This window comes from Candoia aspera, chromosome 8 (assembly GCF_035149785.1).
Source record: "Candoia aspera isolate rCanAsp1 chromosome 8, rCanAsp1.hap2, whole genome shotgun sequence".
NCBI classification, from domain to species: Eukaryota; Metazoa; Chordata; class Lepidosauria; order Squamata; family Boidae; genus Candoia; species Candoia aspera.
The window spans coordinates 32347615-32370572 of NC_086160.1; positions in this window are offsets into that span (position 1 = coordinate 32347615).

Sequence of the window (22958 nt, forward strand, 5' to 3'; positions counted from 1 at the left end):
AGCGAAGAGGAGCCGGACTCGACAAAGACCCTGGTAGCTCCGACTTCACGTGCCCAAAGGGCAGCACGTCGAGAGAAGCGGGATGCCCAATTGGACGACCTATTGTTGGCGGTGCAGGGTGCCACAAGGGGTGAACTCCAACCCGAGGTGGAAGCAAGAACGGGGAGGGAATCACCACAGCCATCCTGGGAACATGAAATCCCCTTATCACCGAGGGTGGTGGTGACAACTAGACCCTTAGAAGAGCCTGTCACCTCTGCCCGCATGAAGGCAATAGAGGATAAAATGGAAATGATAGTGACCCTCCTGAAGGATATTCCCAGAGGTTCGGGGTCCCTACAGGAAGATTGGGAAGAAGACCCCTCCCAGCTGGCTTTCCCGAGAGAGAGGTCCCCGTCACTCAGGGGAAGAAGTAGGACTCGGGCGTCCCGACAATCAAGGGGAAGGGAGTCGAGAACAACCAGGGATCGGCCACCACTGGGGGCTCGACGTGCATTGACGTTTGCGGAGCCATCGCAGCCGGCGGAGCCGATAAGAACGTTTCCACCGTTTGGGGTAAAGTTCGATGGCGACCCTACCACGCTCTCCTTTTTCATAACCAATGCTAGACATTATATGGATGATTGGGGGCGATGCTTTCGTTCGGAGAAGGGCAAAATTAATTTTATTGCCAACAAGTTGAAGGGGAGGGCAGCGGATTGGTATGTGCAGATATGCCAAACAGAAGCCACGGAGCTAGATGACTTTGATGAGTTTCTGTGGGCATTAAAACAGCACTTTGAAGACCCCTTGGCCCAAGAGAGAGCGAAAAGTGCCCTGAGAAAGCTTTATCAAGGAACCCTCTCCGTCGCAGACTACGCTTTGGAATTTAAAGCCCTGGCGGGAAAGGTGGAGGATTGGTCCCAGTCAACTTTAGTGGAAATGTTTAAACAAGGACTGGAGACGGAAATCCTCCGGTGGGCTTTGTGTCGGGATGATCCCAAAACGTTGTATGGGTGGATTCAGTTGGCGGGCAGCGTGGAAAACACTCTACAAACATTCGCCCATAGCAAGGAACTGAGGCAAACCAGAGTTAGTAAAGGGGCTCGGACCCTTGGATTTTCAAGCCGCCCAAAACCGAAAAGTTGGGAAGAAGAAAGAGAACGATTTGCGAAAGGTCAGTGCCTGAGATGCGGGAAGGAAGGGCATCGTGCCACTTCGTGCCTGAGACGCAGACCGGAGGAACGGCCAGGAAAAGCGTCCGGAAAATCGCCATCGTTACCGCGTAAGATGAGGGCTGCCTGCGCAGAAGTCGACCCTTCAGACTCCCCATTTGGGGAAGAGGACGAGGAATTACAGTTCGACCAGCCAGCGGAAAAAGGCTACCACCTGCTCTGAAGGGCGCCATTGGGCAGGTGGAAGAAACCGGGTGCGATCACGATTCGGTGAGTGGGAATTTTCCTACCCTGACTGTCAAAGTGAAATTGGGATCTAGAACCAGGACTGTTGAAGTCTGGGCTATGCTAGATTCGGGTTGTTCACGTTCGCTAATGCATCCCGATGTTGTAGCTGCCTTAGAACTGCCCACGTTCCCTTTGCAACGACCAATGATCTTCACGCAATTGGATGGAACTATGGCTGGGGGAAAAGCGGTCACCCACTCCACCGGACTTGTGGCTTTGCAAATGGGTACCCATTGGGAGAAATTGCCTTTTGTCATAGCTCCAGTGGGGGGTCCTTTGGTGATTTTGGGAATGCCTTGGTTTGTACAACAAAATCCTTTTATCAATTGGCTGCATAGAACTGTAACGTTTACTGATGGGTTTTATAAAGCCCCAGAAAAGGACTTGTTAGAGGACATTGAGGGTGGACGGTTGGCTACCACTACTGTACAAACACTTGAACCACTAGAAGGACTGCCTAAGCAATACCAAGATTTGGCAGATGTGTTTGGAGAGAAGGAAGCAGATCGCTTACCGCCTCACCGAAAGACAGACTGTGCCATTGAATTTCTGCCCAATGTGAAATTACCTCACCCAAAAATCTATCCCATGTCTCCTAAAGAGCTAGCCACGCTGAGGGAATTCATTGATAAAAACCTAGCTAGGGGTTTCATTGAGCCAGCAAACTCCCCGGTGGGGGCACCTGTTCTCTTTAGACCAGAAAAGGATGGTACTTTGAGGCTATGTACCGATTTCCGCGGGCTCAATGCAGTATCAATATTAAATAAATATCCTTTGCCCCTCATCAAAGATATGTTATCACATCTGGCCAAAGGCAAAATCTTCTCAAAGTTAGATTTAAGGGAAGCCTATTTTCGCATTCGTATAAGGGAGGGGAATGAGTGGAAAACCGCGTTTAACTGTCCTCTTGGGGCTTTCCAATACAAAGTGTTGCCTTTTGGTCTGTCTGGGGCACCTGGGGTTTTTATGCAACTTATCAATGAGGTCTTGCATGACCACCTATTTAAAGGGGTTTTAGTGTATTTGGATGATGTATTAATTTATACTGAAACCATGGCAGAACATATTCACTTGGTACGTCAAGTGCTTGCAAAACTGAGAAAAGCAGAGTTGTATGCGAAACTGTCCAAGTGTGCCTTCCATCAATCACAGATTGATTACCTAGGGTATAGAATTTCCGCAGAGGGCATTGAGATGGACCCTGCCAAGGTTGAAGCCATTTTGGCATGGGAACCTCCCCGTACCAGGCGGCAATTACAAAGTTTCCTTGAATTCGCCAATTTCTATAGGGCATTTGCCCAGAATTTTGCTGAAACTGCCCTTCCCCTTACTGAACTACTAAAAACTAAAGCTCAAGGGGATACGCGGCGCTCCAAGAACCCAGGCGCACTCCTTAAATGGACCCCAGCCTGCCAACAAGCGTTCGATGCGCTCAAACAGATTTTCACCACTGAACCTATTTTGCAGCATCCTAACCCAACTAAGCCTTTCGTAGTGCAGGTTGATGCCTCCGACTTCTCCATCGGGGCAATTCTGCTTCAAGCAGACCAATCTGGCACTTTAAAACCCTGTGCTTACCTCTCTCGCAAGTTCACAGAAACAGAGAGAAGGTGGCATGTTTGGGAAAAAGCGTTTGCTGTCAAAACAGCCTTGGAAACCTGGCGTCACTTATTGGAAGGGGCTTCCCACCCTTTCGAAGTGTGGACTGATCATAAGAACCTAGAAGCATTAAGCACTAGTCAAAAACTCAGCCCCAGACAACTTCGATGGGCTGAATTTTTCACTCGCTTTGATTTCACACTCAAGTTTATACCAGGCAGGAAAAACTTTTTAGCAGATGCTTTATCACGCAGACCCCAAGATGCTGGCCCTGGGCCAATGGTACAGGGTACTGTTTGGACTGAAAAGCAATTGAGTTTGGCAGCTGTGATGCGCAGTCAGACGCGAGCACAACAGGCTCAACGCCAGACCGCTCCGCCTCCCTCCCATCCGGCACGTCTGCCAATTCCAGCAGACTTGAAACAACAGTTGCTTTTCCACCTGAAATCTGACACTTGGTTACAAGCAAATTTAAACACTGTAACTTTTACTGAGGACTTTGCCTGGCGAAACGATCATCTGTATGTCCCTGAGGCTTTACGTAAGACGATCCTCCAGCGCTGCCATGACGATAAGTTGGCTGGACATTTTGGATACATTAAAACCCTTCACCTCATCAGACGTCAATTCTGGTGGCCAACTCTTCTAAAGGACCTTAAAAATTATGTGGCCGCTTGCCCTGTGTGCGCAACAACCAAGCGCAAAACTGGCAAGCCTCAAGGCTTTCTGCAACCTGTGGCAACCCCTGCCTACCCATGGCAGGACATATCCATGGATTTTATTGTCGACCTCCCACCCAGTCAACGAAAAACAGTCATTTGGGTGGTAAAGGACTTTTTCTCCAAACAAGCGCATTTTATCCCATGCGCTTCCATCCCCACCACGCAACAGCTGGCACGCCTCTCCCTCGTACACGTGTACCATCTTCACGGGATCCCCGCCCATTTGGTGAGTGACAGGGGCTCGCAATTTACGTCACAGTTTTGGCGGGCATTTTTAAAGTTGATTGGCACCAAACAAGCCCTCTCCACTGCATGGCATCCGGAGACGGATGGATCTACTGAAGCCGTTAATTCAACACTGGAACAATATTTACGAGCATTTGTCAATTATCAACAAGACAACTGGGTGGACCTGCTTCCTTTTGCTGAAGTTGCCTACAACAACGCCATGCATCAAAGCACTGGACAAGTTCCTTTTAAAATTGTCTTTGGCCGGGAGTTCGTCCCGATACCCGAACTCCCGCACCCACAATCACTGCCAGCCTCTCTCACTGACTGGGCAGAAACCCTACAAGACTCATGGCACAACATTCAACGAGCCCTTTCCCATGCCCAAACCACCTACAAAAAGCATGCAGATGCTAGACGTTCCCCCCAACCTACGTTCACTGTGGGGGATAAGGTCTACCTATCCACAAAATTTATCAAATCACCACAACCCTCAAAAAAACTTGGTCCTAAATTTGTTGGTCCTTTCCCTATTATTGCACAAATTAACCCTGTAACTTTCAAACTGGATCTGCCCCATAATCTTAAATGTTTGCATCCTGTTTTTCATTGCAGCTTACTCAAGCCGTACCTGCCGTCAGACCGCTGGCATCCCCAACCAACCCCTCTGCCTCCCATTTTGATCGATAACCAACAACACTTTGAAGTCAAGGAAATCCTTGACTCACGCCGCCAGCGCTCCACTCTGCAATATCTCATTCGTTGGAAACATTTCCCTCATCCTGAGTGGGTTGCTGCCCACGACGTTCGCTCACCTGACCTAGTTGCTCGTTTTCACTCTGCTTATCCGGACAAGCCGGTTCCTTAGTATTTTTTTTAGGGGGGCGATATGTCATGTTAATGGTTTCAATGTTCTGTTAACATCATAACGTTTCACATGTCAAACCGTTATTCCGTGTCTTACATACTTGAACATTTGCTGGTATTTTCCATTATTGCTGTGCTCTTTATTTTGCTACTTTGGAATGTATGTTTGGGTTTGCAACTCTGTTCAAGGTTACTTTCCCAGGCAGATGTAACGGTTGCTAACACCTGGGAGGGGGTGGTTGCTAACGAGCGCTCGGGGCGGGACTGGGTTGGAAGCAAGGCTTTTAAGTTTGTATTTGGCGCACTTTTGCTCATTCTCAGCTTTCTCTGTATTTACATAGGTAAAGGTTTCCCTTGACGTAAAGTCCAGTCGTGTCCGACTCTAGGGGGCGGTGCTCATCTCCGTTTCAAAGCCTTGGAGCCGGCGTTGTCCATAGGACACTTCCGGGTCATGTGGCCAGCATGACTCACGGAACGCCGTTACCTTCCCGCCGAAGCGGTACCAATTAATCTACTCACATTTGCATGTTTTCGAACTGCTTGGTGTGCAGGAGCTGGGACGAGCAACGGGCGCTCACCCCGCCGCGCGGTTTCAAACCGCCGACCTTCCGATCGACAGCTCAGCGGTTTAACCCACAGCGCCACCGCGTCCCAGTTATCTTTAAGCCCGGGCTTGTGAGACTGAGTATTTGTGATTAGGCAACCATTACATTCCCTTCATTTATTCATTTTATCCCCAGAACAACCACCTTGTGCGGTAGGTTCAGCTGAGAGAAAATGACTGACAGTGTATTGATCTTCACTCCCCAGCCCTAGTCCAGCACCTCAGTTATTACATAATGCCAGCTGTTGGCTGTCTAGGCAGAGTGGAGTGAATTCTGCCAACAACCCAACTTTAGATGTACAAGTCACGTCACTTGTATACACAATGCTGAAGTCCTGTTAGACCGTGTTGCTGTTCATCCTAGACAAGATAGGCTGACCATATTTCCTTGAGACAAAAACTGGACATTGGGATGGCAAAACGGGATGGGGTTAAAAATGGGACATTGGGATGGCAAAATGGGGCAGGGCTGGGCGATGGGCTGGATCGGCAGGCAGGAACGTCTCCAGTTTTGTCGGGCTGGGAATCTTCGGATTCCTTCATTTGCAAGAAGCAAGGCTGGGCTGGAGAGTCTAGTGAATGGTTGTCCCCAACAAGCTGTTCCTCCTCTGGCTGTGCTTTTACATTCTTTTCTTCCTGCCATTTCAAGGCGGGAGCCAATCGGCTCACCTTTTGATCACCACCTATCAGCTGATCCTCTTTTTTTTCTTTTTAGGTTTCCCTCCAGGTTGAGCTCTGCAGCTTTTTCCCCACCATTTCTGCTGAGCTCCCCCTCCTTCCACTCAAAGTCAGACTGCATTCTGACAGGTTCGCAGGAACTTTCAAATTTTGAAGTAAGGTTTTTAAGAAAATGGGACAAAATGGACATTTATATTAAAACGATGGGACGGTCTGGAAATGTCAAAATAAATGGGACTGTTGTATGGTCAGGACATATGGTCAGCCTAAGACAAGACAGCTATCAGTTTTCCTGGCAGAATGGGACCAAATTCTGAAGAGATCTAGCTTTGGGTGCACAAGCTTGTGCATGTTGGTTCAGTGTCAGAACTTTCAGTCTGCTTGAACAAACTGGCTGCTGGTTTTCAAACCAAAATCTGAAACAAATTCTGAAAGGTTTTCAGCTTTGAATGGTCAAGTCTCATGGAAGATGGGTGGGTGACAGAAACTTTTGGAGGTCAAGGTACCCACAAAGTTTGCAAACCCTAGCCCTAGCCAATAAACTCAAAAAGAAGATGGGGGACTAAATCCATTTGTCACTTGCAGAATATTCCCAATTATCTGACTGCACATGTGCAGGCACAGACAACCCTTTCACAGGGACCACCCAAAAAGCAAGTGGACCTTTCCTGCAGAAAAGTGGGCAGACTACTGGGGACAGCTTTCAGAGGAGGTGGCTACTTAAATGTTTCAAGGAAGGGTGCCACACACACTTTGCAAAGCACCTCTTTCAAATGTTTTGCACAGTCCTAGTCACTAGTGGGTGTTCCAAGTATTAGACTATATCTAGTCTTCTGAGTTGAAAAAAAAAAAAAAAAACTGTAGCTAGAAAAATGTGACTAACCTGATTGGTACTTCATTTAAAAATCAAGAGTTTTGAAAAACACTTTTTCTAAACGGCATGAAGGAAATGTGAATAATGATGAATAGATTTCATGACTTCAACAGAAAATTGCTTTTAATATAGTCATGATTACATTAAGTATAGTACCAATCATGAAACTCTGTGAAGTGATTGAATTATAGAAGAATACATTTGCAATATTTATTTCAAAATTCCTTAGACTGACTTCAGTTCATGCCAGGAGAGATTCAGTTTTGTTTTGTTCTGTTTTTTTTAAAAAATACTGAAATTATTGCTACTGAATGTCAGCCTTAATGCTTGCTGAGAATTCTAAGGGCACTTCCCCACAACAATGTGTCACTTTGGAATCAGCTGTGGACCTCCTGATCTCACAGAAGTTTAGGCACTGAGTCTTTTGAAACTGGGATAGGTAAGCTTTCTGAACATATTCAGATGAGACTCGACCATTTATTTTAGTTTCTCTTTGAAAGCATCCCTGCAAGGCATTCTCAGAGTGATGCATTCAAAACAAAGAGGTGGGAGTGGTTTGCCATCATTTCTATTATATCTGTGTTATTCCTCTTCTTCTTGGCACCTTTGCATGCAAGTTCTACAATGCATGTTACTTCACTCCCTGCCACTGCAGATATAGGAGGAAGAAGCCTGTCTAGATAGATTGGTAAAAGGAAGATAAACTACAGTTGCTTGATGTATGGAGAGAGAGAGAGAGAGAGAGAAAGTAAAAAAAGAAACAATACAAACACCAGAGGAACCATGGGAATATTAATACTGTATGTTAGAAAACAATGCAAAAGATATGTGTGCCTGTGAATTTAGCCATACAGTGTTATGCAAGGATCCAAGTACCACACATGGAGTTCAGACAGATGGTCTCTTGTAACTCTTGCTCTGACACTGGCCAGCAAATCTGCTGGTTCTGTGAGCAGCTTCACTGTATTGTGAGTGAATGTAAGTTTTCCCTCAAATGGCCTACAAACTCTTTCTTGCCCATAGGGTTCTGTGTTTGTAGCAGCAAACTAAGGTGCAATGGGTATGCTGGTGGAGACCCCAAATGAGAAAAGTACGGGGCACCTCTGAGTGGACGATTTGACTGATTACCTTTCTGACAGTTGTGAGTGCACCTTCACAACTTGAGTTTAACTATATGGCTCTTAAGTAGCCACCATCTTGCTTTGGCTATTGAGAATTGTCTTCTGTGTTAAACTGTTTAGAGTAGTTTAGAACTACTCTGCTGTTCTCACCAGAGTAGGATTTTGTATGGAAATCTGCAGTTATGACATGGCACTCTCATGGAAACATGGTCACTTTTATATAGGCCAATAGTAGGGGAAGTCCATTCTGCCCCCCTCTCCTGCCTTTCATGCCTTTTGAAATAGTTACAGCTGATTTCACATTGCTTTCTACAAAGCTCATAATCTAGAATGTTTCTGCTTTTTGTTCAGTCACTACAATGAGGTGCCAGTGCTGCCAGCAATTTCTTTTTGATTGTTTTTCCTAATGGAACTTTGAAAAACTTATATGGTTTTTCCTCATTCTGTTTGTTTATGTGCCTTGCCATTGCTCCTGTACCAATTCTCCTGTTCTACACTGGTTACTATGAAGAGCCATGCAAAACTCTACCTGTTGCTTCGGGTGTAACCTGTATGCCTATATGCTTAATAGCCACTGGCTTAGCCCATAGAAGATTGTCATTTCAAGTGTTGTTCCGTAAAGCCTGAAGGTGGCGACCTTCTGCTTTACTCTGAAGTTCTCACTCTCTAAAATTCTCACTTGCTAGGGAACACTGGATGTGTGCAGTACCTGTTTACAGCAGTTACCCTTTTCTACCTTTTTTTGCCCTCCTATCATATTTATAGGTTTTAAAAAGTATGGGCTTGGTTGCCTCTTGTTTTCTTCTGCCATCCCTCTCAACACTCATTAGGAAATAGGGGAAGCCTGTAGCATTAGTTCAGGAACCAAACTCTCCTCCCATCCCTGCTCCCAGGAACACACACTATTTATTTGTTCCAACTCACTAATTTATTCCTGGCTTCCCTCTATAGAATCATTAGCAGGGTACAGATGGCAATCCAAAAGTTTAAGGTAACATCTGCTAAACTGAGAGGAGAGGCATCTGTGCCGCCAAGTGTAATTGTTGGATTTTGAGGCACCAAACTCTAGCATCCATAGCCTTATATTGAAAGAACATCCCAAAAACATAATGGTTCTTCCCACTTCATCTCACTTTAATCTTCTTGAATCTCTCTAAATGATCCACTGTTACAGGAAAGAGGAAAAAAAAATCCTTGTGATTTAGGTATTCATACCATTGCTTGGTGGGAGAATAAATGGGAATATGGCTGCCAGCTATCATGCCAGTGCAGTATGGAAATCCTATCTACCCAAAATTATCCATGATCTGGGGAAAAAAAAAAGTGAAAGATAAGCAAATATATAAAAGCCAGCAAAACAGGACAATAGGCACTTTGTGATTGCTGAACTTTGTGACTGCTGGACTCAAGACAACCTGATACCAGTGAGACCCTTCACTTTCTACAGTGCTTTAAATGAGTAGATGGGGGTTGAGATCCCATTCAGCTGTGAGGCCTGCTTAAAAGTAAATCAAGCTATGATAATGAAAATACTAGAAAACTTGCACAGTAGCATGAAGATGTGTTTTGTGTTCTTGTTTTATGGCAGACTTGCTGAGGGTTCACCCCAAATCACCATGCTAAATAGTATCAGGTACCCAAAACTGACAGGAAGGCTCAAAGAAAACTTATTACTGGAATACTGGAAACTTATTTTCCAGTATTCATTTAAGCAAGCAGCCATCTTTAGAAGAACTCCTTGGTTGCTAGGGAAGCTTCAAACGAAGTGATGTGGTACCTCCCATAGCATATCAACCAACCACATAGCAATGTCTACTCATTATTCAGTAGTGTTGGGTGAAAAAAAATGGCAATATCAAAGAGTGACATTGTTACTCAAAGTTCTTGAGCCAGGTCTTGGAATCCTATTACCCTATTATAACATCCCTTCAGTAGTTTGCACTGCTGGAGTAGACTCACAAATGTTGGGGAGGTGGACAAAAGCCAGGAAAGCTGTCAGTGCTGCCTTCCTTCAGTGGATGGCTTGCCAGTTCTCAAATTTCACAAGCTCTGGCTCATTGTGCAATCTGTTCAGCAGTGCACAAATCACCATTTTCTTTTAACATAGTCTTCTTATAAGCCTTGCATACCTTTGCACACATGGAAATGCCTGGAGGGCCATCCAAAGCACAGAAAAATAGACAGTGATGTCTGTATTGGGTCTATGTGGAATGCAGGCAAATGTGATGGAACTTATCCTGGAGGATATGAAAAAAGGGAAAGAGAGAAACTGTGCAATGTGAAGAAAAGGAATTGTTAACATAATGACCTTTCAGGACTCACTGAATGAAAGCAAGCTTTCAGAAGTAGGGCATCATAGTGAAATCAACATCCCTATGAAAGGGCCCCAAAAGTTACAATCTAAAATATCTGAAGACCCCAGTGTATTGTATTAGTATTTTCTGTCTTTCAAGTATCAGCCAATAACACTGAAACTATGCTTATGATTCATGAATTGTTTTTCTAATTATGAATTAAACATAAGTCAAGTAGGGCTATACCTCTCCAGAAAGTTTAGACCAGCACAGTAAACTCAGTTAAAAGCTTTAAACAAGTTGCTGTCTCTCAGCCTAATCAATTACATGGAACTGACAGAGAAATCCAAAGCACTGTTTGGGACATTCCAGCAATGGAACATATCCAAGGACCAACAGTAGACAGGCAGAACAGAAAGAAGGAGCAGGAGGAATGAAGTTTCTCCCATTGTACATTTTATGCAATTAAAATTTCCTGAATGCAAAGAAAGCAGCCTGAAATCAGCAAAGAGGTAGTAGAAATCCAATATTTGGTTCTACCTTCCAGAGCTTAGAGTTTCCATCAGACTTCAGGGAATTAAGCATATGTTATTGCTCTAGGCAAGAGTCAGTTTTGTGTAGTGGTTAAGGCACCAGCCTAGAAATCAGGTGACTGTGAGTCCTAGTCCTGCCTTAGGCATGAAGCCAGCTGGGTGACCTTGGGCCAGTCACTCTCTCTCAGCCTTAGGAAGGAGGCAATGGCAAACCACTTCCAAAAAACCTTGCCAAGAAAACTGCAGGGACTAGTCCAAATAGTTGCCAGGAGTCGACACTGATTCATAGGCCCAAACACCCACAATGGTTCTAGCTTGGGGACAGGGAATTGATTCAGTGATTTTCTTTGCACTCTGCTATTGATCAGCTGGAGGGAAAGAAGGCGAGCACAGAAGATAAAATTATCATGGGTTGCTTTCAGAGGGCTGGGTATAGAATTGGAGGAGAGCTGCAAAGGCTGGTGGTGTGGAAGTGATTAATGTTTTCATACTCCAGTTCTGTTTGCATTCTTTGCTGCTGGGATAGACTCTTTAGTTCTTGATCATACACGCTGACTTCCTGCCCTAATATTGTTTTTCATGTAAAGCAGGAATAACCTAATAACCCAACCTAATAATAAGAGGATTTGAAGCAGTATATTTGACAACATGCTACATGGTATATTTATTTAAATTATTAGTCCCAGCATAAAATAGGCTAGCGGTTCTCTCTCTCTCTCTCTCTCTCTCTCTCTCTCTCTCTATATATATATATATATATATATATAATTTGTTCAGTCGCTTCCGACTCTTCATGACTTCATGGACCAGCCCACGCCAGAGCTTCCTGTCAGTCCCAGGGACGAGTCCATCACTATATATATATATAACAGCATCTTGCTTGTCTGATGTAGCACATTATCTAGTTGGATGTTGGGTAAATATAAAAAAGCTCTCTGAATAAATTTGTCATTTCATTCTTTGGACTAGGGTTATATACACATGGACCTCTGGATAATAATCAGAAATATTCTGGAGAAGAAGCAGTGCAGTAGAAAATCAGAACATGGTATAAGCTGTCCAACTAATTTATGAGTTTTATTTACTTTGTTTTAAATGGATTGGTAATTTTCTTCTCATTCAGATTTATCTTGAGATTCCTTCTTGAAGAAGTATAAGTGAATATTCTATATCTGGGCAGTGTTTCTCCTTGCATCATGTTTGTAAAAAGAATTGGGCATTTTGCTTTACAAAACTAAACTGAATGTAAGCAATTCACTTGATGTGCTAGCATCTGTTCTGGAAGCCCCTGTCATTTCTATGTTGTCTTGGTAAGTTTTTCAAATTCCATTGCTACTGTATAGGTATATGTTATTTATTTAATTCATTTTTATACCACTTCTTATGCCAAAGATATCTCAAGGTAGTATGAATATTTTTCATATTTTAAAAATTAAAATACAAAGTATGTCATCTTACAATGATGAGTACATTCAATATAAAAACATTTAAAAATAAATGGAAGGTTGCTTCCATATAACTGTCAGATCTCAAACTAGATCATAGCACAATGTAGTAGGACTTTCTCTGATGATCTTAGTAACTACTATTTGTTGTTTATTCGTCTAGTCGCTTCCGACTCTTCGTGACTTCATGGATCAGCCCACGCCAGAGCTTCCTGTCGGGCGTCAACACCCCCAGCTCCCCCAGGGACAAGTCTGTCACTTCTAGAATATCATCCATCCACCTTGCCCTTGGTTGGCCCTTCTTCCTTTTGCCCTCCACTCTCCCTAGCATCAGCATCTTCTCCAGGGTGTCCTGTCTTCTCATTATGTGGCCAAAGTATTTCAGCTTTGCCTTTAATATCATTCCCTCAAGTGAGCAGTCTGGCTTTATTTCCTGGAGTATGGGCTGGTTTGATCATCTTGCAGTCCAAGGCACTCTCAGAATTTTCTTCCAACACCACAGTCCTGCTTGTTTTAGAAAATGAAGGTTTCTCCACTGTTGATCAATGCTATGATGAGAAGGATGTAAGGTGGAGAATACATTTTGTATGTTTTTATTCATCCTCTTGGTACTTTAGTTTAAATTGGAGCACTGGCATTTAGCAAAGGGGATCCATTGTGAAATAGTGTCAGTTCAAGGCCTGCATCCTGACAACTGGTTTGTGGAAATCTCCTAACATTTTTCAGACAGGACTTCTCCATAGTTTACCCAAACAATGCTTCCAAGCCCTAAAACAATGTGTAAGAGGGTCACCTTAAAATATATGGGGCCATTCTCCCTCCCTTCTTATAGTTAGATCTGTAGGTCCTTCCCCCACTGCTTTATTTATCTTCTTTGACTTTTTAATCCCAACTTTATCTAACACTTTCCCTTGTTTCTAGTATGAAGGATAGAAATGGAATTGTTGTTTTTCATTAGGAGCCTGAACACTTGAAGCCTAATACGTTCCACCCAGAATGCATTTTTATCCCGGAGATGGTTTACACAGAAATGAATGGGGTACAGCTAATTGAATGAAAGTGGACTAGAATCCATGGTCAATACAAGATTCCAAGAATATGTAGACATGACAATATGGGCATCTATGTAGTATTGCACCAAAACTTCATGATCATTTGTGTATAGAAAGTATATCATGTTTTCACCTCCTTCCTCCAACAAGCCTCCGTAATTATTGTCTTGTTTTTTCTTTTTAAGCATTTTCATAATAAAGAAATAAAATAATTTGTTAGGAATGATATAAGCAGTGGAATTAAAAAGCTTGGTTTTTTTCAATGTGCATTACTACTTAAAATATCTCTTCTGTCTATTAAACGTAATGCCAAGATGTTCTGGTTGAAGCAAAGTTTTGCAACCATGAAATACTTATGCTGTAAGTATGCCTTATTTACCTCTCTTCAAAATCATAGAATAAAAATATCCTCTAAAGTATTTCAGTTTTGCCTTTAATATCGTTTCCTCAAGTGAGCAGTCTGGCTTTATTTCCTGGAGTATGGACTAGTTTGATCTTCTGGCAGTCCAAGGCGCTCTCAGAATTTACCTCCAACACCACCGTCCAAAAGCATCTATCTTCCTTCTCTCAGCCTTCCTTATGGTCCAGCTCTCACAGCCATATGTTACTACTGGGAATACCATTGCTTTAACTATGCGGACCTTTGTTATCAGTGTGATGTCTCTGCTCTTAACTATTTTATCAAGATTTGTCATTGCTCTTCTCCCAAGAATTAAACATCTTCTGATTTCCTGACTGCAGTCAGCATCTGCAGTAATCTTTGCACCTAGAAATACAAAGTCTTTCACTGCCTCTACGTTTTCTCCCTCTATTTGCCAGTTATCAATCAAGCTGGTTGCCATAGTCTTGGTTTTTTTGAGGTTTAGCTGCAAGCCAGCTTTTGCACTTTCTTCTTTCACCTTCATCATAAGGCTCCTCAGTTCCTCCTTGCTTTCAGCCATCAAAGTGGTATCATCTGCATATCTGAGATTGTTAATGTTTCTTCCAGCGATTTTAACTCCAGCCTTGGATTCCTCAAGCCCAGCATGTTGCATGATGTGTTCTGCATACAAGTTGAATAGGTAGGGTGAGAGTATACAGCCCTGCCGTACTCCTTTCCCAATCCTAAACCAGTCCATTGTTTTGTGGTCTGTTCTTACCATTGCTACTTGGTCATTATACAGATTCCTCAGGAGGCAGACAAGATAAGTTGGTATCCTGATACCACCAAGAACTTGCGACAGTTTGTTATGGTCCACACAGTCAAAGGCTTTAGAATAGTCAATAAAACAGAAATAGATGTTTTTCTGAAACTCCCTGGCTTTTTCCATTATCCAGCGGATATTGGCAGTTTGGTCCCTAGTTCCTTTGCCTTTTCTAAACCCAGCTTGTACATCTGGCAATTCTTGCTCCATGAATTGCTGAAGTCTACCTTGCAGGATCTTGAGCATTACCTTACTGGCATGTGAAATGAGCGCTACTGTTCAATAGTTTGAACATTCTTTAGTGTTTCCCTTTTTTGGTATGGGGATATAAGTTGATTTTTTCCAATCTGATGGCCATTCTTGTGTTTTCCAAATTTGCTGGCATATAGCATGCATTACCTTGACAGCATCATCTTGCAAGATTTTGAACAGTTCAGCTGGGATGCCGTCATCTCCTGCTGCCTTGTTGTTAGCAATGCTTCTTAAGGCCCATTCAACCTCACTCTTCAGGATGTCTGGCTCTAGCTCACTGACCACACCGTCAAAGCTATCCCCGATATTGTTATCCTTCCTATACAGGTCTTCCATATATTCTTGCCACCTTTTCTTGATCTCTTCTTCTTCTGTTAGGTCCTTCCCATCTTTGTTTTTGATCATACCCATTTTTGCCTGGAATTTACCTCCGATGTTTCTAATTTTCTGGAAGAGGTCTCTTGTCCTTCCTATTCTATTGTCTTCTTCACTTCCGCGCATTGCTTGTTTAAAAATAATTCCTTATCTCTTCTGGCTAACCTCTGGAATTTTGCATTTAATTGGGCATATCTCCCCCTATCACTGTTGCCTTTTGCTTTCCTTCTTTCTTGGGCTACTTCTAGTGTCTCAGCAGACAGCCATTTTGCCTTCTTGGTTTTCTCTTTCTTTGGATGTATTTTGTTGCTGCCTCTTGGACAATGTTGCGGACTTCTGTCCATAGTTCTTCTGGGACCCTATCTACTAAGTCCAGTCCCTTAAATCTATTCTTCACCTCCACTGCATATTCCTTAGGAATATTAGTGAGCTCATATCTAGCTGATCTGTGGGTCTTCCCTAATCTCTTTAGTCTGATCCTAAATTGTGCAAGAAGAAGTTCGTGATCTGAACTACAGTCAGCTCCAGGTCTTGTTTTTACTGACTGTATAGATGTCCGCCACCTTTGCCTGCAAAGGATGTAGTCAATCTGGTTTCGGTGTTGTCCATCTGGGGAAGTCCATGTATAAAGCCGTCTCTTAGGTTGCTGGAAGAGAGTGTTTGTTATGCAGAGTGAATTGTCTTGGCAAAATTCTATCAGCCTATGTCCTGCTTCGTTTTGTTCACCCAGGCCATGCTTACCTGTAATTCGAGGTGTCATTTGACTGCCCACCTTAGCATTCCAGTCTCCTGTGATGAAAATAACATCTCTTTTAGGCGTGTTGTCCAGTAGGTGCTGCAGATCCTCATAGAACTGCTCTACTTCGGCTTCTTCAGCATCTGTGGTTGGGGCGTATATTTGGATCACAGTGATGTTATATGGCTTGCCCTGAATTCGAATTGAGATCTTTCTATCGTTTTTTGGATTGTATCCAAGCACTGCTTTTGCCACTTTACTATTAATTATGAAGGCTACTCCATTTCTTCTGTGGTCCTCTTGTCCACAGTATTAGCTTTGGTGGCCATTTGATGTGAAGTGGCCCATTCCAGTCCATTTCAGTTCAGCGACACCCAGAATGTCTATCTTTAATCTTGACATCTCACCAATAACCACATCCAATTTGCCCTGGCTCATAGATCCTACATTCCAGGTTCCAATGGTGTGTCGATCCTTAGAACATCGGATTCGCCGTTCACCACCAGCACCGTTGGCCGCTAGCCGTCCTTTCGGCTTTGAGCTAACTGTGTCATCATGTCTGGGGCTAGTTGAACTCATCCTCTGTTCCTCCCCAGTAGCATTTTGACCATCTTCCCACCTGGGGGTCTCATCTTCCGATAGTATACCAACATATCTCTGGTTGTACTGATCCATTTAGTTTTCACGGCAAGAATACTGGGGTGGGTTGCCATTACCTTCCCCAGTGATCGCATTTAGTCTGACCTCTCTGTCATGACCTTCCCGTCTTGGGTGGCCCTTCACGGTTTAGCTCATGGCATCATTGAGGTGCTCAAGCTCCAGCACCACGACAAGGTAACGATCCTTTGCTGAAGAGTAACTACTATATTCAAGTCTATATTAGGAAGACAGACTACCAGGTATCCTGATGCTAACTTTTTTAAGGCCATATAGATATAATAAAACCCAGTCCTTGGCTCAATTAATATAAAGACAGTAGATTTGCATACTTGCTTCAGTGCAGATGTAATATGTGCATAATTTGGTGTCCAATCAGCAACTTTACTACTGCATTCTATACCACACTCACAAGGGCAACTCCTCATGAAATACATTACAGTAATCTGAATTATAGCATAGAATCTTCTGGGCTTACAATGCAGTCAGGTGCCACAGGCCAAGGGATAATGATTATGTTTAAGAGAGAGGAGGTATAATAATTTTGATTGTAACTGCTGTAATGAAAGTCAGAAGTCACTTTTTAAATTATATTTTCTTTCTTTTAACTATATTGTTTCCTGCACTTTTTTCTTTTCTTTTTTCTTTTTTCTTCTTCTTTTATATATTTCTTCTTTTTTCTATTATTCAAGTAAACATTCTCAATAAAAATTATTTTTAAAAAGTGCCACATGCCAATGCAAAATGCCATGTAACGAGACTAGATTGCTTTTTTGTTTTTTAACTGTATTTCAGATCTCAACAAATTGGTTATTTTCTTGAAGTTAGATTTTAAAAGCTAAGTTACAGTGACAGAGATCTATGTTTTATCAAAAGGAAGCAAGACTTTTGGCAACTGCTTTAAACTGCAACTCCTTTATTGCTTCATTGTTTGCTTGTTATTGTCCATAGCTACATTTGTGCATATCTATTTACTATATGCTTCCCTCTCTTATCCTCAGCATTACCATTGAGTGCTCTGATTTAATCCTACTTTAAAAGAAAGTTAGAAGATAGTACAGCAAGGCTTTCAGTAATGGTATTGAAGTAGTGGTACTAAAGAAAATTATTTCAATTTTCATTTGTGTTCGTGTGTGTATTAAACTTAGCAAATTTATAAAAATATTCAACTTAATAAATTATACTTTGTTCATTGCTGTGAGATTTGAGTTTTCCATTTTCAAGTATCAGTTTAACTTAGCTCAGCTGCTACTTTGGTGTGTGTGGTTCTTAAGTAATATTAACTTGACAGGATTATGTGTATAAAATAAAAACTTCACTGTATGCACAGGGCAGAATGCTATACTGATTCATTATTCTGTATCATCCAACAAGTGTATCATCTAACTGCTTAGTGAAGTTACAATGATGAACAAGTAAACGTGGTATATAGTTTTGTTTTCTTGGTTTCAAAATAGATTAACAGGAGATCAGTGTAAGGCAGAAGGCAATGACAAGTTTATGCAATGGTTAAGGATCAGTTATTAACAAGACCATGGAAAGCAGTAAGAACCAATCAATCCTTCTGGAACTGTATGAAGGCCAGCTGCTCCTTTGAGATGATCACTATGCAGAGACTCACATATTTGGGCATGTCATGGGCTAGAAAAATTATTATGCTAGGAAAGTTAAAGCAAGAAGATGACGATGGATACAGGGGATGGATAGATAGAACCAAAAGTTTCTAGAATGATCTTGGAAGAACTATGAGTTATTATAGATAAGTCAAGATGATGAGCCTTTGTTCATACTGTTATCAGGAACCAGACTCAGTTTACTAGCATCTATCTAAGTAAGTAGATCTTAACTGTGAGATTATGGATTATGCACTAATTCATATGTAATTTCCCATAAATATTTTGGATAAGGAACCCATCCCACTCCTTATCCTAGGATATCAGTAATTGTTTGATTCACCATAGAAAATTTAGGCATGTTTAGGAAAGGCATGAATAGTTCCATGGTATCAGTATAACACCCTAAGAAATATAAATGGAGTCCTGTCCCATGCTTATTCACATAACAGTCAAACTAAAGTAGCAACGAAGAAGATAATTGTTGAAAGGACAGAATTAGAGAGCAGTTCCTAGCCTAGATCAGATAAGATGTGATTTAAGGAATGCAAAGCTTTGGGTTAAAAAAGAAAGGTGCTTTGAAGTATACAAGAGTGTTCATTTAGCACTTGTCTGCAACTCTTTGAAGCAGCTGCAGATTTTACCAGATCATGTGGGTGCAATTCAGTTCCAAAAAAAAAAAGATGCATTTTATTTAAAGCATGTAAACACTCTAAAAGACCTTCTTGCCTTTGAATCCGAAGTGTTGTACATCTGTAATATAATTATAGCAACTCCTCCAGAAAAAAAGTGATTGCACTGAAAAGGTACAAAGAGATAAATTGAACTATCACAGATTAAGAGAAGAAAAATAAGTAATTTGCTAGTAATGAGCCAGTAATTAGCCAGATATCCAGGTCTCTACTAAGTTTTTAAAATTGCTGCTGGGGTCTCCCCAGCCAAATTGCCAAAAATCACAATTTTGACACAGAAAAGGAATGACTGTAGTGTAAATCTTTAAAAGATGGAGAGCTAAGGTTAAGGCATCAGGCTAGAAACTGGGAGACTATGAGTTCTAGTCCTGCCTTAGGCACAAAACCATCTGGGAGAGTTTGGGCCAGTCCTCTCTCTCAGCCCTAGAAGTCAGGCAATGGCAAACCACTTCCAAAAATGCTGCCAAGAAAACTGCAGGGACTAGTCTAGGCAGTCTCCAGAAGTCAACACTGACTCAAAGGCACACACAAATACACACAAAATCTTGAAAGAGTTTTAATATAGCTTTTTACAAGGCCCTTGGTCCAAAATAAAAAGAAAAAAGAAAATTCTAGCCATGTACAAGACACAGTTTTGTCTACTTAGAACATATCTCTGCCTACTATGGTCTTTGCCTCCCCGCCTCCCCAAATGTTAGATGTAGCTCCCAGCAGCCAAAGGTTCACTGTACCTACTGAACATGTAAGCAAATATTTAAAGCTGCTTAGGAATGAAATTGATAGATTCAGTATTAATGCTGTGCAAGCATGAGACAACTTCACTCCTGTTCACCAAAGCAGCTAGAATGATTTTTTCCAGATTTCAAGAAGCTGAATGGTGCCACTGTATAATATATATTATAACTATGCCTTTTTTTCAGGCCTCAGCATTAACCTGAAAAATGGTTGAGGCTGTTGAATTGTATTACCTTTAATGAATGAATTCTTTAAAGCAACATCATCACATTTTTTTCAAGCTCATACAGAGATCTGAAACACTCAGGTTCAGGCTACTTTAAATGACTAAAACTGTACTGACACAAGTCTCAGAATCATTTTTGAAGGGTGCATAGCCCTATTATCAACATTTGGGCTGTGCAAAGTACTCAGAGATAAAAGTCAAAATATGTCTTCATTGTTTTATGAGCAGTTTACTGGAAAAATTTCTTCTGGCAGCAAACACTTTGGAAAGGAAGAATGAGTGTGGTTTAGCAAATTAGGTCAAACAGAATTTATCTGATCATTTGAACTGAACTGATTCATTGAATCAAATAGATGATTTGAATCAAATTTGTCAAATCACATAGATAATTTTAATATCTTCTAGTCAATATTATTCACACCAAAAGATTGAGAGGAATTGTTATGTAATCTTTGTGCAATTTCATGGAGAATAGTCATGAAGATAATGTTACTGCAGGCACTGACAAGGCAACTCAGAAACCTTTCAGTCTTAAAAGCTGATTTCTCTGTAGGGTGCAATCCAGCCAAGTATTTTTAATTCTCACTAGTAATTGAAGAGAGGCTGAGATGTGCTTAACTCCCACTAATCTTAAAGACTGTTAAAATGTTTAATTTTGACCAAATCATATCAACATGTCCCTAATATTTGTCCCTAAATTCCCACAATAACTCACTTTTGCATGGAGTCCAAAATTTTGAGTATGAGAGAAATGGTCCAACATTTGTACTCTCAAGGACACTAAAATGATTACTCTGAAGATAGCTCAAATGTGATATCATAGATTAAATACTGGCTAGGTTCACACATAACTTTTAGCCATTATGTGTTTTGTTTGACTTGTGTGTGAAGCCAGTCCTTGTCATTTTTAAAAGATGGTTATGGGTTGGTGGAATGTATAAAACCAGCCATTGTATATTTCTTGGCAGAGGATAGCTTGGAATAGTGCAACATTCAGCAGCAAAAAGCAGTGACAGATAAAAGCCAACATATGTCTTCATTATGTTTTATAAGCAGTTTACTGGAAAATAGCTTCTGGCATAAAATGCTTTGGAAAGAAAGGACAAATGTAGTTTAGCCATAAAACATTTATATGTAAGAGAATATGGAAATAAATGATGCTATATAAGAACAAGTTAAGGCTGATCTCAAAAAAAGCTAAACAGGTTACAGCTAGGTTAAGGAAGTCCAGTGTCCCTCAGCTGTTCTGGGAACTTGAAAAACCATCTGGGAAGAAGGCTATGACAATCAACTTCCATACTATTGCCAATAACACAATATGGATGTTTCTATGAACTGATCTCAAGTAACCAGAAATAGTTCTCATTTCAGGGGAGAATTTACCTTTATTTTACTTTGAATTCAATGAGTTTGCTGAAAGCCTGATTAAACTAGAACTAGCAAATGAAGTTCCCTGGCTAAGGGCATGCTAATTCCTGGTACCCATTTGCCAAATGAGGTTAAGAGCATGTCTGCAGAGAGTGACAATGCAAAATTAGTTGTAGACTAGTATTTTAAGTTTCAGAAAAGCATTTGCCAGATTTTCTTATAAATTCTCCACACTGGTAATTTAAAGAGACAAGGATACACAGTATACAAAAATATATTTAAAAAATTGAGCTGACATAGGAACCCACAGAATACTTTAATCCTAATTCAATAATAATAACAATAATAATATAATATCCCACCTTTTTATTTTTGTATACCTCAGGATGGTGTACATAATACCCTGCTTATTTTCCCAACAATCCTGTAAGGTGGGTTGAACTGAGAGAGACTGACTGGCCCAAAGTCATCCAATTGGATTTTATGCCTAAAATAGGACTAGAAGTCATAGTCTCCCAGATTCTAATCAGCAGTTTATTTATTTATGTATTTATTATTAATATTTTGCTACCACCCATCTCCCCCAAAAGAGGAACCCTGGGCAGTTTACAATAAAATTAAGACTATAATAATAAACAATTAAGATCTTATAAAAACAATTTACAAGTATATTTGTAACCACTACAACAAACTGGAATTGAGAATAATGATTAATTTCGGTAATCCTGAACAGTTCATAGAGCTTGTTGAAATGTGAACTGTGGAACAAAAAAATAAAATCTATGGGCCAGAGAGTTTGTTGTTGTTTATTCGTTTAGTCGCTTCCGACTCTTCGTGACTTCATGGACCAGCCCACGCCAGAGCTTCCTGTCGGTCGTCAACACCCCCAGCTCCCCCAGGGACGAGTCCGTCACCTCTAGAATATCATCCATCCATCTTGCCCTTGGTCGGCCCCTCTTCCTTTTGCCTTCCACTCTCCCTAGCATCAGCATCTTCTCCAGGGTGTCCTGTCTTCTCATTATGTGGCCAAAGTATTTCAGTTTGGCCTTTAATATCATTCCCTCAAGTGAGCAGTCTGGCTTGATTTCCTGGAGGATGGACTGGTTTGATCTTCTGGCAGTCCAAGGCACTCTCAGAATTTTCCTCCAACACCACAGTTCAAAAGCATCGATCTTCCTTCGCTCAGCCTTCCTTATGGTCCAGCTCTCGCAGCCATATGTTACTACAGGGAACACCATTGCTTTAACTATGCGGGCCTTTGTTGTCAGTGTGATGTCTCTGCTCTTAACTATTTTATCGAGATTTGTCATTGCTCTTCTCCCAAGGATTAAGCGTCTTCTGATTTCCTGACTGCAGTCAGCATCTGGAGTAATCTTTGCACCTAGGAATACAAAGTCTTTCACTGCTTCTACATTTTCTCCCTCTATTTGCCAGTTATCAATCAAGCTGGTTGCCATAATCTTGGTTTTTTTGAGGTTTAGCTGCAAACCAGCTTTTGCACTTTCTTCTTTCACCTTCATCATAAGGCTCCTCAGTTCCTCTTCACTTTCAGCCATCAAAGTGGTATCATCTGCATATCTGAGATTGTTAATGTTTCTTCCAGAGATTTTAACTCCAGCCTTGGATTCCTCAAGCCCAGCTTGTCGCATGATGTGTTCTGC